The sequence below is a fragment of the Nerophis lumbriciformis genome, linkage group LG18 (genome assembly GCF_033978685.3).
Source record: "Nerophis lumbriciformis linkage group LG18, RoL_Nlum_v2.1, whole genome shotgun sequence".
Classification (NCBI taxonomy): domain Eukaryota; kingdom Metazoa; phylum Chordata; class Actinopteri; order Syngnathiformes; family Syngnathidae; genus Nerophis; species Nerophis lumbriciformis.
The window spans coordinates 1,004,163-1,017,758 of record NC_084565.2 but is presented as its reverse complement, the minus strand read 5'-3'; positions in this window follow the sequence as shown (position 1 = coordinate 1,017,758).

The following is a 13,596-nucleotide window of genomic DNA, read 5'->3' as shown; positions in this document are numbered from 1 at the left end:
AAGTTTTGTGTATTCTGTGTAACATGTTTATGTGGGCTTATGGATATCTAAATTTGTTTTTACTAAACTGGAACGGAATTGTGCTGTAAACCTGAACCCCCCCACGGGATCAATACAGTATCCATCTCCAACTAGGATGCACGTTGCAATCAAACAGATGGCGTGTAATATAAGTACAACATTTTACAGTATAAAGATTTTGTAGGACTCAACAAAAGACAATACTGGCATATTCAACTTAATGGCAAAGACTATTTCCTGATTGTGGTAACATATATATATATATATATATATATATATATATATATATATATATATATATATATATATATATATATATATATATACGTGTGTGTGTGTATACATTTATATATGTGTATATATACACAGATAAAATCTGTATATAAATGTATGTATATATATATATATATATATATATATATATATATATATATATATATATATATATATATATATGTGTGTATATATGTATGTCTATATATATATATATATATATATATAAATATATAAATATATATATATATATATATATATATATATATGTGTATATATGTATGTCTATATATATATATATATATATATAAATATATAAATATATATATATATATATAAATATATATATATACACACACATATATGTGTGTATATATATATATATATATATATATATATATATATATATATATATAAATATATTAGTAAACAATAAAAATTAATAACCACATGAACACACACAAAAGTAACAAAGTTGATATCGATTTGGTGGTACTGCAAATTGGTCTCGTATCATTTCAAATGTAAACAGTACTCATCCCTACTGTTTGTCCTTGCTTATAAACACTTGGGGTGTCAACAAAATATTCTCAGATTAATTACAATTCTTATTTGCAACGATTCTTAATCGATTAAACAAAAACATCTAAAATATATATATATATTTTTTAATGTGTTCTGTCCACCACTCAGACCAATCATTATGTAGATGTAGATGATCTATATCCACTGTACACATTTACTTTAGAAAATATACTTTTCTTCTTGTCTTATTTGACTTTATTAAATGTTTGGGTGGAATTTTATTCGACAAAACCAGTTTTCTTTGAAGAAATATAGACATTTATCATAGATGTTTATCGACTTTATGGAGGAATGTAATTCTTCATAGAACTGGCATCTAAATGTGATGGACAACATTTATGTACTAAACTGCAGTATTACTGTGTAAAAATCACATTCTGGCCCGTGTGTGACCTTGTCCTGAAAGTAACACTTCCAGTTAACAGTGCCCCATTGTCTAACACTTGGCGCTTCATAGACTCTCTCTTCCTCCCCCAAACTGAGCCTACTCCCCATCCTCTCCTGTCCTTCCATACTTGCCACCAATTTCAACTGCTCCAGCTGGTCAAACAATTTTAAAGAAGACAATTTTGTTGACTACTTGATTAGAAAATGTCCAAAACACAACGTTATTAAAAAAGTATAGATTTTAAATTGAGAATCATTTTGAATGGGCTTATACACTCTATATTCGGGAATATATGGTATTTAAATTATTTTGTACTATTAGCTCGGATTTAAATCCTTTGTTTTTTGCCTTTTAAGTCCTCCTGTGTCCAGGTACTTATTTCCTAAATTTTTAAACAATAACAAAAACAACAAAATATTGTTTTTTAAAGTAAAAATCTATTCTCTGTACTATTTACCAATTAATGATATCGTATTTTGTATTATTCCTGTGTGTTTGTATCGACCCGCCCACTTTAATGTTCAAGAACTCTAGCTTGGGGTTAGCGGTTAGTTTATCCTCCTACAGCGTGTTAACTCACTCTAAGGAAGACAATTTTGTTTGACTACTTGATTAGAACATTTCCAATACACAACGTTATTGAAAAAATTAGATTTTTAATTGAAAATCATCTTGAATCGGCTTACACACTCTATAGTCGGGAAAAAATGGTGTTTAAATAATGTTTTACTATTTGCCCGGATTTAAATCCTTTGGTTTTTGCCTTTTAAGTCCTCCTGTGTCCAGGGACTTATTTGCTAAGTTTTTAAACAATAACAAAAACAACAAAATATATATATTTTTTAAACTAATAATCTAATATCTGTACTATCGACCAATTAATGATATCGTACTTATTTTTATTCCTGTTTGTTTGTATCGACCCGCCCACTTTAACGTTTAAGAGTTCTAGCTTGGGATTGGCATTTAGCGTATCCTCCTGTGGCGTGTTAACTCACTCTAAGAAAGACAATTTTGTTTGACTACTTGATTAGAAAATGTCCAATACACAACGTTATTAAAAAAGTGTAGATTTTTAATTGAAAATCATTTTGAATCGGCTTATACCCTCTACAGTTGGGAAAAAAAATGGTATTTAGATAATTGTTTACTATTTGCCCAGATTTAAATCGTTTGGTTTTTGCCTTTTAAGTCCTCCTGTGTCCAGGGACTTATTTGCTAAGTTTTTAAACAATAACAAAAACAACAAAATATTTAAAAAAAAAAAAAATAAATCTAATATCTGTACTATCGACCAATTAATGATATCGTACTTATTTTTATTCCTGTTTGTTTGTATCGACCTGCCCACTTTAACATTCAAGAGCTATAGCTTGGGGTTAGCGGTTAGCTCATCCTCCTATGGCGTGTTAACTCACTCTAAGAAAGACAATTTTGTTTGACTACTTGATTAAACAATTTCCAAAACACAATGTTATTAAAAAAGTGTATATTTTGAATTGAGAATCGTTTTGAATCGGCTTATACACTCTATAGTCAGAAATATACGTTATTTAAATTATTTTCTAATATTTGCTCGGATTTAAATCCTTTGGTTTTTGCCTTTTAAGTCCTCCTGTGTCCAGGGACTTATTTCCTAAGTTTTTTAACAATAAGAAAAACGACAAATATTTTTTTTAAACAAAAAAAAGAATCCAATCCCTGCAGTATCGACCAATTAGTTATATCGTACTTAGTCGTATTCCTGTGTGTTTATATCGACCCACCCACTTTAACGTTTAAGAGTTCTAGCTTGGGGTTAGCGATTAGCTCATCCTCCTATGGCGTGTTAACTCACTCTAAGAAAGACAATTTTGTTTGACTACTTGATTCAACAATTTCCAAAACACAATGTTATTAAAAAAGTGTACATTTTGAATTGAGAATCGTTTTGAATCGGCTTATACACACCATAGTCGGAAATATACGTTATTTAAATTATTTTCTAATATTTGCTCGGATTTAAATCCTTTGGTTTTTGCCTTTTAAGTCCTCCTGTGTCCAGGGATTTATTTCCTAAGTTTTTTAACAATAAGAAAAACGACAAATATATTTTTTAAACAAAAAAAATAATCCAATCCCTGCAGTATTGACCAATTAGTTATATCGTACTTAGTCGTATTCCTGTGTGTTTATATCGACCCACCCACTTTAACGTTTAAGAGTTCTAGCTTGGGGTTAGCGTTTAGCTTATCCTCCTGTGGCGTGTTAACTCACTCAAAAGAAGACAATTTTGTTTGACTACTTGATTAGAAAATTTCCAATACACAACGTTATTAAAAAAGTGTAGATTTTTAATTGAAAATCATTTTGAATCGGTTTATACCCTCTACAGTCGGGAAAAAATGGTATTTAAATAATTGTTTACTATTTGCCCAGATTTAAATCCTTTTCTTTTTGCCTTTTAAGTCGTCCTGTGTCCAGGGACTTATTTGCTAAGTTTTTAAACAATAACAAAAACAACAAAATATTAAAAAATAAATAAAAAAATCTAATATCTGTACTATCGACCAATTAATGATATCGTACTTATTTTTATTCCTGTTTGTTTGTATCGACCCGCCCACTTTAACATTCAAGAGCTCTAGCTTGAGGTTAGCGGTTAGCTTATATTCCTATGGCATCTTAACTCACTCTAAGAAAGACAATTTTGTTTGACTACTTCATTAAACAATTTCCAAAACACAATGTTATTAAAAAAGTGTATATTTTGAATTGAGAATCGTTTTGAATCGGCCTATACTCTCTATAGTCGGGAATATACATTATTTAAATTATTTTGTACCATATGCTGGGATTTAAATCCTTTGGATTTTGCCTTTTAAGTACTCCTGTGTCCAGGGAATTATTTCCTAAGCTTTTTAACAATAAGAAAAACGACAAAATATATTTTTTAAACAAAACAAATAATCCAATCCCTGCAGTATCGACCAATTAATGATATTGTACTTAGTCGTATTCCTGTTCGTTTGTATTGACCTGCCCACTTTAACGTTTAAGAGCTCTAGCTTGGGGTTAGCGGTTAGTTTATCCTCCCATGGCGTGTTAACTCACTCTAAGGAAGACAATTTTGTTTGACTACTTGATTGGAAAATTTCCAAAACACAACATTATTAAAAAAATGTACATTTTGAATTGAGACTTATTTTGAATCGGCTTATACACTCTATAGTCGGGAAAATATGGTATTTTAATTATTATTTATCAGTAGCTCGGATTTAAATCATTTGGTTTTTGCCTTTCAAGTCCTCCTGTGTCCAGGGACTTATTTCCGAAGTTTTTTAACAATAAGAAAAATGACAAAATATTTTTTTAAACAAAACAAATGATCCAATCCCTGTAGTATTGACCAAATAATGATATCGTACTTCGTCGTATTCCTTAGTTATAAGAGCTCTTGCTTGGGGTTAGCGGTTAGCTTATCCTCCTATGGTGTGTCAACACACTCTGAGAAAGACAATTTTGTTTGACTACTTGATTAGAAAATTTCCAAAACACAACGTCGTTAAAAAAGTGTAGATTTTGAATCAAAAATTGTTTCGAATCGAATCAATACTCCCAAGAATCGAATGGTGTGGTGCCTCAAGATTCACAGCCCGAGAAAACACATTATAATGGGACTACCAAAGGATGCAGCTTGTTGTCACAACTCCTTACAGTAGATGGCAGCGTAATCTTCTCTCTTAGTGCAAATATGAATTGAAAATGAAAGAATTACATTAATTAGACATGATTCTCTATGTGAATTGATTATTTTTGCGCAGCCCTTTACCGTGGGGTGTGTTTTGAAGACCACGTGTGTGTTAAGTCCTGTCTGCAGTCACCAAAAAAACGACTCCATTTCTGGTTAATAGGCGCCGCAGGCACGGCGGCGGACGAGGAAGACACACTCGCGGCCAAAATGTGGCGAAAACGTTTCTTCCCTGACAGCGCCGCCGTCAATCACCAGCTGCTCCTCCTTCGCCGCCGTCACAGCTAATGTGATATAATTAACATTCGCGTGCTTAGCACACGCCTCATTGGACGGCGATTAGCGTGCTTGGCTTGGCAATCGCTATTTATGCCAACGCACACAAACGGGACAAACCTGGCTGGTTAGACAGCCATGTTGCCATTAGCACACATCAACACACAAAATATACCCACTTCATATTCATTCTTTCACTTCAGCACAGAGATGACATCACACGCACGACTGCTCACGGAGTTCATGCTGCGTGCTTCTCATACGCCCACACTAATAAACAACCATGGGACCCAAGAAAGTTGCGAGGGCCACCATTTGGATAAAGAAGGTGAGGAAACAGTGTTAAATTCTGGCTAAATTGGGGCCCCCCATATTACAAGTTTACACTTTTTTTTATTTATTGCATTTTGTTGACTATAAAACGCACCGGTATATAAGCCACACCCACTAAAGTTTAGAAAATATTAATATTTCCTGTATATAAGCCGCACCTGACTATAAGTGGCAGATATATGTATATATATATATATATATATATTGTGAAATTAGTTATTTACACAGAAATGTTTATTTACATACCTTAATTGTTTCCAAACAGTGTCTGTAACAAGGCAGTAAAACGGCTGATCGAACAAAACAGAAATCATGGTCATGGACCCACTAACTGCGCAAGCTAGCTCTCCAATCAGCTAAACAGACTCAATTGTAAGTTAATAATACTAACACAGACACTCGTACATTTATTAGTGTATTAGCATATTAACTAATGCTAACGACGCTAGCTTGATTACATTACGATAGCACATTGAAATGAGTTTTTTACACAAATATTTTATAAATGTATATTTACATACCTTAATTGTTTCCAAACGGTGTCTGTAACAAGGCAGTAAAACGGCCGGTCAAACAAAACAGAAGTCATGGTCACGGACCCACTAGCTGCGCAAGCTAGCTCTCCAATCAGCTAAACAGACTCAATAACTCCACGCTGACGTTTTGGTGAATTTACTGAGGGATTTGGGAAACTGAAGAAAAATACAAAAATAATGTTATTGTAAGTTAATAATGCTAACACGGACACTCGTAAATGTATTAGTGCATTAGCATATTAGCTAATGCTAATGACGCTAGCTTGATTACATTACGATAGCACGTTGTGGAATGAGTTATTCGCACAAATATTTGGTAAATGTTTATTTATATACCTTAATTGTTTCCACACAGTGTCTGTAACAAGGCAGTAAAACGAACGATCAAACAAAACAGAAGTCATGGTCATGGACCCACTAACTGCGCAAGCTAGCTCTCCAATCAGCTAAACAGACTCAATTGTAAGTTAATAATACTAACACAGACATTCGTAAATGTATTGGTGTATTAGCATATTAACTAATGCTAACGACGCTAGCTTGATTACATTACGATAGCACATTGAAATGAGTTATTCACAAATATTTGGTAAATGTATATTTACATACCTTAATTGTTTCTAAACGGTGTCTGTAACAAGGCAGTAAATCGGCCAATCAAGCAAAACAGAAGTCATGGTCACGGACCCACTAGCTGCGCAAGCTAGCTCTCCAATCAGCTAAACAGACTCAATAACTCCATGCTGACGTTTTGGTGAATTTACTGAGGGATTTGGGAAACTGAAGAAAAATACAAAAATAATGTTATTGTAAGTTATTAATGCTAACACGGACCCTCGTAAATATATTAGTGCATTAGCATATTAGCTAATGCTAACGACGCTAGCTTGATTACATTACGATAGCACGTTGTGGAATGAGTTATTCGCACAAATATTTGGTAAATGTTTATTTATATACCTTAATTGTTTCCACACAGTGTCTGTAACAAGGCAGTAAAACGGCTGATCAAACAAAACAGAAGTCATGGTCATGGACCCACTAATTGCGCAAGCTAGCTCTCCAATCAGCTAAACAGACTCAATTGTAAGTTACAATTGTAAGTTAATAATACTAACACAGACACCATCCATCCATCTTCTTCCGCTTATCCGAGGTCGGGTCGCGGGGGCAGCAGCTTAAGCAGGGAAGCCCAGACTTCCCTCTCCCCAGCCACTTCGTCCAGCTCCTCCCGGGGGATCCCGAGGCGTTCCCAGGCCAGCCGGGAGAGATAGTCTTCCCAGCGTGTCCTGGGTCTTCCCAGTGGCCTCCTACCGGTCGGACGTGCCCGAAACACCTTCCTAGGGAGGCGTTCGGGTGGCATCCTGACCAGATGCCCGAACCACCTCATCTGGCTCCTCTCGATGTGGAGGAGCAGCGGCTTTACTTTGAGTTCCCCCCGAATGACAGAGCTTCTCACCCTATCTCTAAGGGAGAGCCCCGCCACTCGGCGGAGGAAACTCATTTCGGCCGCTTGTACCCGTGATCTTGTCCTTTCAGTCATGACCCAAAGCTCATGACCATAGGTGAGGATGGGAACGTAGATCGACCGGTAAATCGAGAACTTTGCCTTCCGGCTCAGCTCCTTCTTCACCACACTGGAAACGTGTCCGACTTACTGCCGGCAATGCGGACCAAGCTCTGGCGCTGATTATACAGGGAGCGAACTGCCACAATAAGACAGTCCGTTACCCCATACTCTCTGAGCACTCCCCACAGGACTTCCCGGGGTACACGGTCGAATGCCTTCTCCAAGTCCACAAAGCACATGTAGACTGGTTGGGCAAACTCAAGGACCCTGCCGAGAGTATAGAGCCGGTCCACAGTTCCACGACCAGGACGAAAACCACACTGTTCCTCCTGAATCCGAGGTTCGACTATCCGGCGTAGCCTCCTCTCCAGTACACCTGAATAGACCTTACCGGGAAGGCTGAGGAGTGTGATCCCACGATAGTTGGAACACACCCTCCGGTTCCCCTTCTTAAAGAGAGGAACCACCACCCCGGTCTGCCAATCCAGAGGTACCGCCCCCGATGTCCACGCGATGTTGCAGAGTCTTGTCAACCAAGACAGCCCCACAACATCCAGAGCCTTAAGGAACTCCGGGCGGATCTCATCCACCCCCGGGGCCTTGCCACCGAGGAGCTTTTTAACAACCTCGGCAACCTCAGCCCCAGAAATAGGAGAGCCCACCACAGAATCCCCAGGCCCTGCTTCCTCATAGGAAGACGTGCTGGTAGGATTGAGGAGGTCTTCGAAGTATTCCCTCCACCGATCCACAACATCCGCAGTCGAGGTTAGCAGAGCACCATCCCCACCATACACGGTGTTGACACTGCACTGCTTCCCCTTCCTGAGGCGGCGGATGGTGGTCCAGAATTGCTTCGAAGCCGTCCGGAAGTGGTTTTTCATGGCCTCCCCGAACTCCTCCCATGTCCGAGTTTTTGCCTCCGCGACCGCTGAAGCCGCACACCGCTTGGCCTGTCGGTACCTGTCTGCTGCCTCAGGAGTCCCATGAGCCAAAAGAACCCGATAGGACTCCTTCTTCAGCCTGACGGCATCCCTCACCGCCGGCGTCCACCAACGGGTTCTAGGATTACCGCCACGACAGGCACCAACTACCTTGCGGCCACAGCTCCAATCGGCCGCCTCGACAACAGAGGTACGGAACATGGTCCACTCGGACTCAATGTCCAGCACCTCCCTCGTGACATGTTCAAAGTTCTTCTGGAGGTGGGAATTGAAACTCTCTCTGACAGGAGACTCTGCCAGGCGTTCCCAGCAAACCCTCACAATGTGTTTGGGCCTGCCAGGTCTGTCCGGCATCCTCCCCCACCATCGCAGCCAACTCACCACCAGGTGGTGATCGGTAGAAAGCTCCGCCCCTCTCTTCACCCGAGTGTCCAAAACATGAGACCGCAAATCCGATGACACAACTACAAAGTCGATCATGGAACTGCGGCCTAGGGTGTCCTGGTGCCAAGTGCACATATGGACACCCTTATGTTTGAACATGGTGTTTGTTATCGACAATCTGTGACGAGCACAAAAGTCCAATAACAGAACACCACTCGGGTTCAGATCCGGGCGGCCATTCTTCCCAATCACACCTCTCCAGGTTTCACTGTCGCTGCCAACATGAGCGTTGAAGTCCCCCAGTAGAACGAGGGAATCACCCGGGGGAGCACTCTCCAGTACTCCCTCGAGTGAACCCTAAAAGGGTGGGTACTCTGAGCTGCCGTTTGGCGCGTAAACGCAAACAACAGTCAGGACCCGTCCCCCCACCCGAAGGCGGAGGGAAGCTACCCTCTCGTCCACCGGGTTGAACTCCAACGTGCAGGCTTTGAGCCGAGGGGCAACAAGAATTGCCACCCCAGCCCGTCGCCTCTCACTGCCGGCAACGCCAGAGTGGAAGAGAGTCCAGCCCCTCTCAAGAGAACTGGTTCCAGAGCCCTTGCTGTGCGTCGAAGTGAGTCCGACTATATCTAGCCGGAACTTCTCCACCTCACGCACTAGCTCAGGCTCCTTCCCCCCCAGCGAAGTGACGTTCCACGTCCCAAGAGCCAGCTTATGTAGCCGAGGATCGGACCGCCAAGTGCCCTGCCTTCGGCCGCCGCCCAGCTCACATCGCACCCGACCTCTATGGCCCCTGCTATGGGTGGTGAGCCCATTGGAAGGGGGACCCACGTTGCCTCTTCGGGCTGTGCCCGGCCGGGCCCCATGGGGACAGGCCCAGCCACCAGGCGCTCGCCATCGTGCCCCACCTCCGGGCCTGGCTCCAGAGGGGGGCCCCGGTGACCCGCGTCCGGGCGAGGGAAATCTGGGTCCTTTGTGTTTGTTCTTCATCGAGGTCTTCGAGCTGCTCTTTGTCTTAACACAGACACTCGTAAATGTATTAGTGCATTAGCATATTAGCTAATGCTAATGACGCTAGCTTGATTACATTACGATAGCACGTTGTGGAATGAGTTATTCGCACAAATATTTGGTAAATGTTTATTTATATACCTTAATTGTTTCCACACAGTGTCTGTAACAAGGCAGTAAAACGGCCGATCAAACAAAACAGAAGTCATGGTCATGGACCCACTAGCTGCGCAAGCTAGCTCTCCAATCAGCTAAACAGACTCAATAACTCCAAGCTGACGTTTTGGTGAATTTACTGAGGAGTTTGTGAAAGTGAAACAACACAAAATAATGCCGTTGTAAGTTTATAGTACTAACACAGAGAAAAGTGTTGGCATATTTGCTTTTGCTAGCTTGATTACAATACAATAGCAGGTACAAATATGCATGAAAACACTCCTACAGACATCACACATGGGACACTTTAGTAAGTGAGAATAGTTTTAGTTATATTGTAAAACTTACAAATGTTGCCTGGAGTGATGAATGAAGGCTCCGTACGAGTAGAATTGCTTAGAAGACAGAAAACAGCGATTGTACTTCCGGTTCAAAGCTCTAAACAGAATAGCACTGTAGCACCCGCAGTGAGCGAACTTGTCCGAAAGATGGCGCCATAGCACAAACAATAACACCATTTTTAAGTGTTTGTTTTATTTTCATAAACTATTTGCATTAAAAAAATCCATCGATTAGCTGCACCATTTTATAAGCCGCAGGGTTCATAGCGTAGGGGAAAAGGTAGCGGCTGATAGTCGGCACTTTTGGTTTATGTGAAACTATTTAACTTTTTTTTGTGACATTTTAATGTATTCATTCAAAAGCAGAATTAACCCTCTTGTCGCTCATCCACAATCTTTGTCTCTGAGGCGGGAAGTTTCACTTTATTTATTAAAACCTCGTTGAAACAACATTTACACATATTTACATTAACAAATATTTGATTAGACACAATTGTTTAATTCAAACAAAGGAAATTATTCCCAGAGTTTGTAAATATTGACCAATTTTTTTAGTATCGATTGTATACTGATACTATTCTTGGTATCAAAACTATCAATTAATGGATCTTCTTAAGTGTTTCCATAGCAACACATCTGTACTGATGTGCTGAGTTTTAATACTACAGTAAATATACACTTAAATGTACACATTTGTCTGCAACTTCAATTTAAAGAACCTGCAACAGCTGTTTGATTGTAACGTGCATCTTAGTTTTAGTTTTCATTAACACTATTGGAGGTGTTGAAATCGCCATGTAAAATCGCTAATGCTAATCAGTAGCATGTCAACACCAAAGCCAATGTATATTAGCATCAAGCTAGTGCGTTTTTTTGGAAACGTTGGACCTAACTTTACTCACGTTGGAGCGTTTTTTGGACTAAGTTTCTTTGTTGGGATTGAAAATGGCAACATTACCTAGAAGTAGTTTGGCTGAGTCCGCTCTCAGTGCTGCTGGAGTGATTGGCAAATGCCAAAGTGCGAAGAAGGTGGGGTCACGTGCAAGCCCAGGAAGCGAAACATGGCGCCATTGGATTTCACGTGCATCCTTCGGTTCCAAAAAAGTACCGGATTCCGTACCCATCCCTGTGTGCCAGTCTTGTCTTTTGTTGCGCCCTAAAAAGTGTTAATACTGTAAGTATTGTACTTGTTACACACCAGCTGTTTGATAGTAACGTGCATCTTAGTTTTAGTTTTCATTAACAGTATTGGAGGTGCTGAAATCGCCATGTGAAATCGCTAATGCTAATCAGTAGCATGTCAACAGCAAAGCCAATTTATATTAACATCAAGCTAGCGCATTTTTGGAATACTCGGGCTTTACTTTATTTACATTAAAGTGTTTTTTGAGTGAATTTCTTTGTTGGGATTGAGAATGGCAACATTACCCAGAGGTGGTTTGGCTGAGTCCGCTCTCAGTGCTGCTGGAGTGATTGGCAAACGCCATAGTGCGAAGAAGGTGGGTTCACGCGCGAGCCCAGGAACCGTAACATGGCGCCATTGGATTTCACGTGAATCGTCCGGTGCCAAGAAAGTACCGGATTCCGTACCCATCCCTGTGTGGCAGTCTTGTCTTTTGTTGTGCCCTAAAAAGTGTTAATACTGTAAGTATTGTACTTGTTACACACCAGCTGTTTGATTGTAACGTGCATCTTAGTTATGGTTTTACCAAATAAATTTGGGGGTGTTGAAATCGCCATGTAAAATCGCTAATGCTAATCAGTAGCATGTCAACAGCAAAGCCAATGTATATTAGCATCAAGCTAGCGCATTTTTGGAAAAGTTGGGCTTTACTTATGTTGAAGCGTTTTTTGAGTCAAATTCTTTGTTGGGGTTGAAAATGGCAACATTACCTAGAGGTGGTTTGGCTAAGTCCGCTCTCAGTGCTGCTGGAGTGATCGCCAAAGTGCTATAACGTGTTAATACTGTAAGTATTGTACTTATTACACAATAGCTGTTTGATTGTAACATGCATCTTAAGTATGGTTTTAACTAATACATTTGGAGGTGTTGAAATCGCCATGTAAAATCGCTAATGCTAATCAGTAGCATGTCAACACCAAAGCCAAAGTATATTAGCATCAAGCTAGCACATTTTTTAAAAACTCGAGCTTTACTTACGTTGAAGCATTTTTTGAGTCAATTTCTTTGTTGGGGTTGAAAATGGCAACATTACCTAGAGGTGATTTGGCTAAGTCCGCTCTCAGTGCTGCTGGAGTGATCGCCAAACGCCAAAGTGCAAAGAGGGTGAGGTCACGCGCAGCCCAGGAATCGTAACATGGCGCCATAGGATTTTACGTGAATCGGTGCCCAGTCGGAAATGACGGGATATCGTGTTGACATCGCCATGTGAAATCGCTAATGCTAGTAGCAATTCAACAGCAAAGCCAATGTATATTAACGTCAAGTTAGCGCATGAGCCTTTCTTTATTCACGTTGGAGCGTTTTCTGAGTGAATTTCTTTGTGGGGGTTGAAAATGGCAACATTACCTAGAGGTGATTTGGCAGAGTCTGCTCTCAGTGCTGCTGGAGTGATCGCCAAAGTGCTATAACGTGTTAATACTGTAAGTATTGTACTTATTACACAATAGCTGTTTGATTGTAACATGCATCTTAAGTATGGTTTTAACTAATACATTTGGAGGTGTTGAAATCGCCATGTAAAATCGCTAATGCTAATCAGTAGCATGTCAACACCAAAGCCAAAGTATATTAGCATCAAGCTAGCACATTTTTTAAAAACTCGGGCTTTACTTACGTTGAAGCGTTTTTTGAGTCAATTTCTTTGTTGGGGTTGAAAATGGCAACATTACCTAGAGGTGGTTTGGCTGAGTCCGCTCTCAGTGCTGCTGGAGTGATCGCCAAACGCCAAAGTGCAAAGAGGGTGAGTTCACGCGCAGCCCAGGAATCGTAACATGGCGCCATAGGATTTTACGTGAATCGGTGCCCAGTTGGAAATGACGGGATATCGTGTTGACATCGCCATGTGAAATCGCTAATGCTAGTAGCAA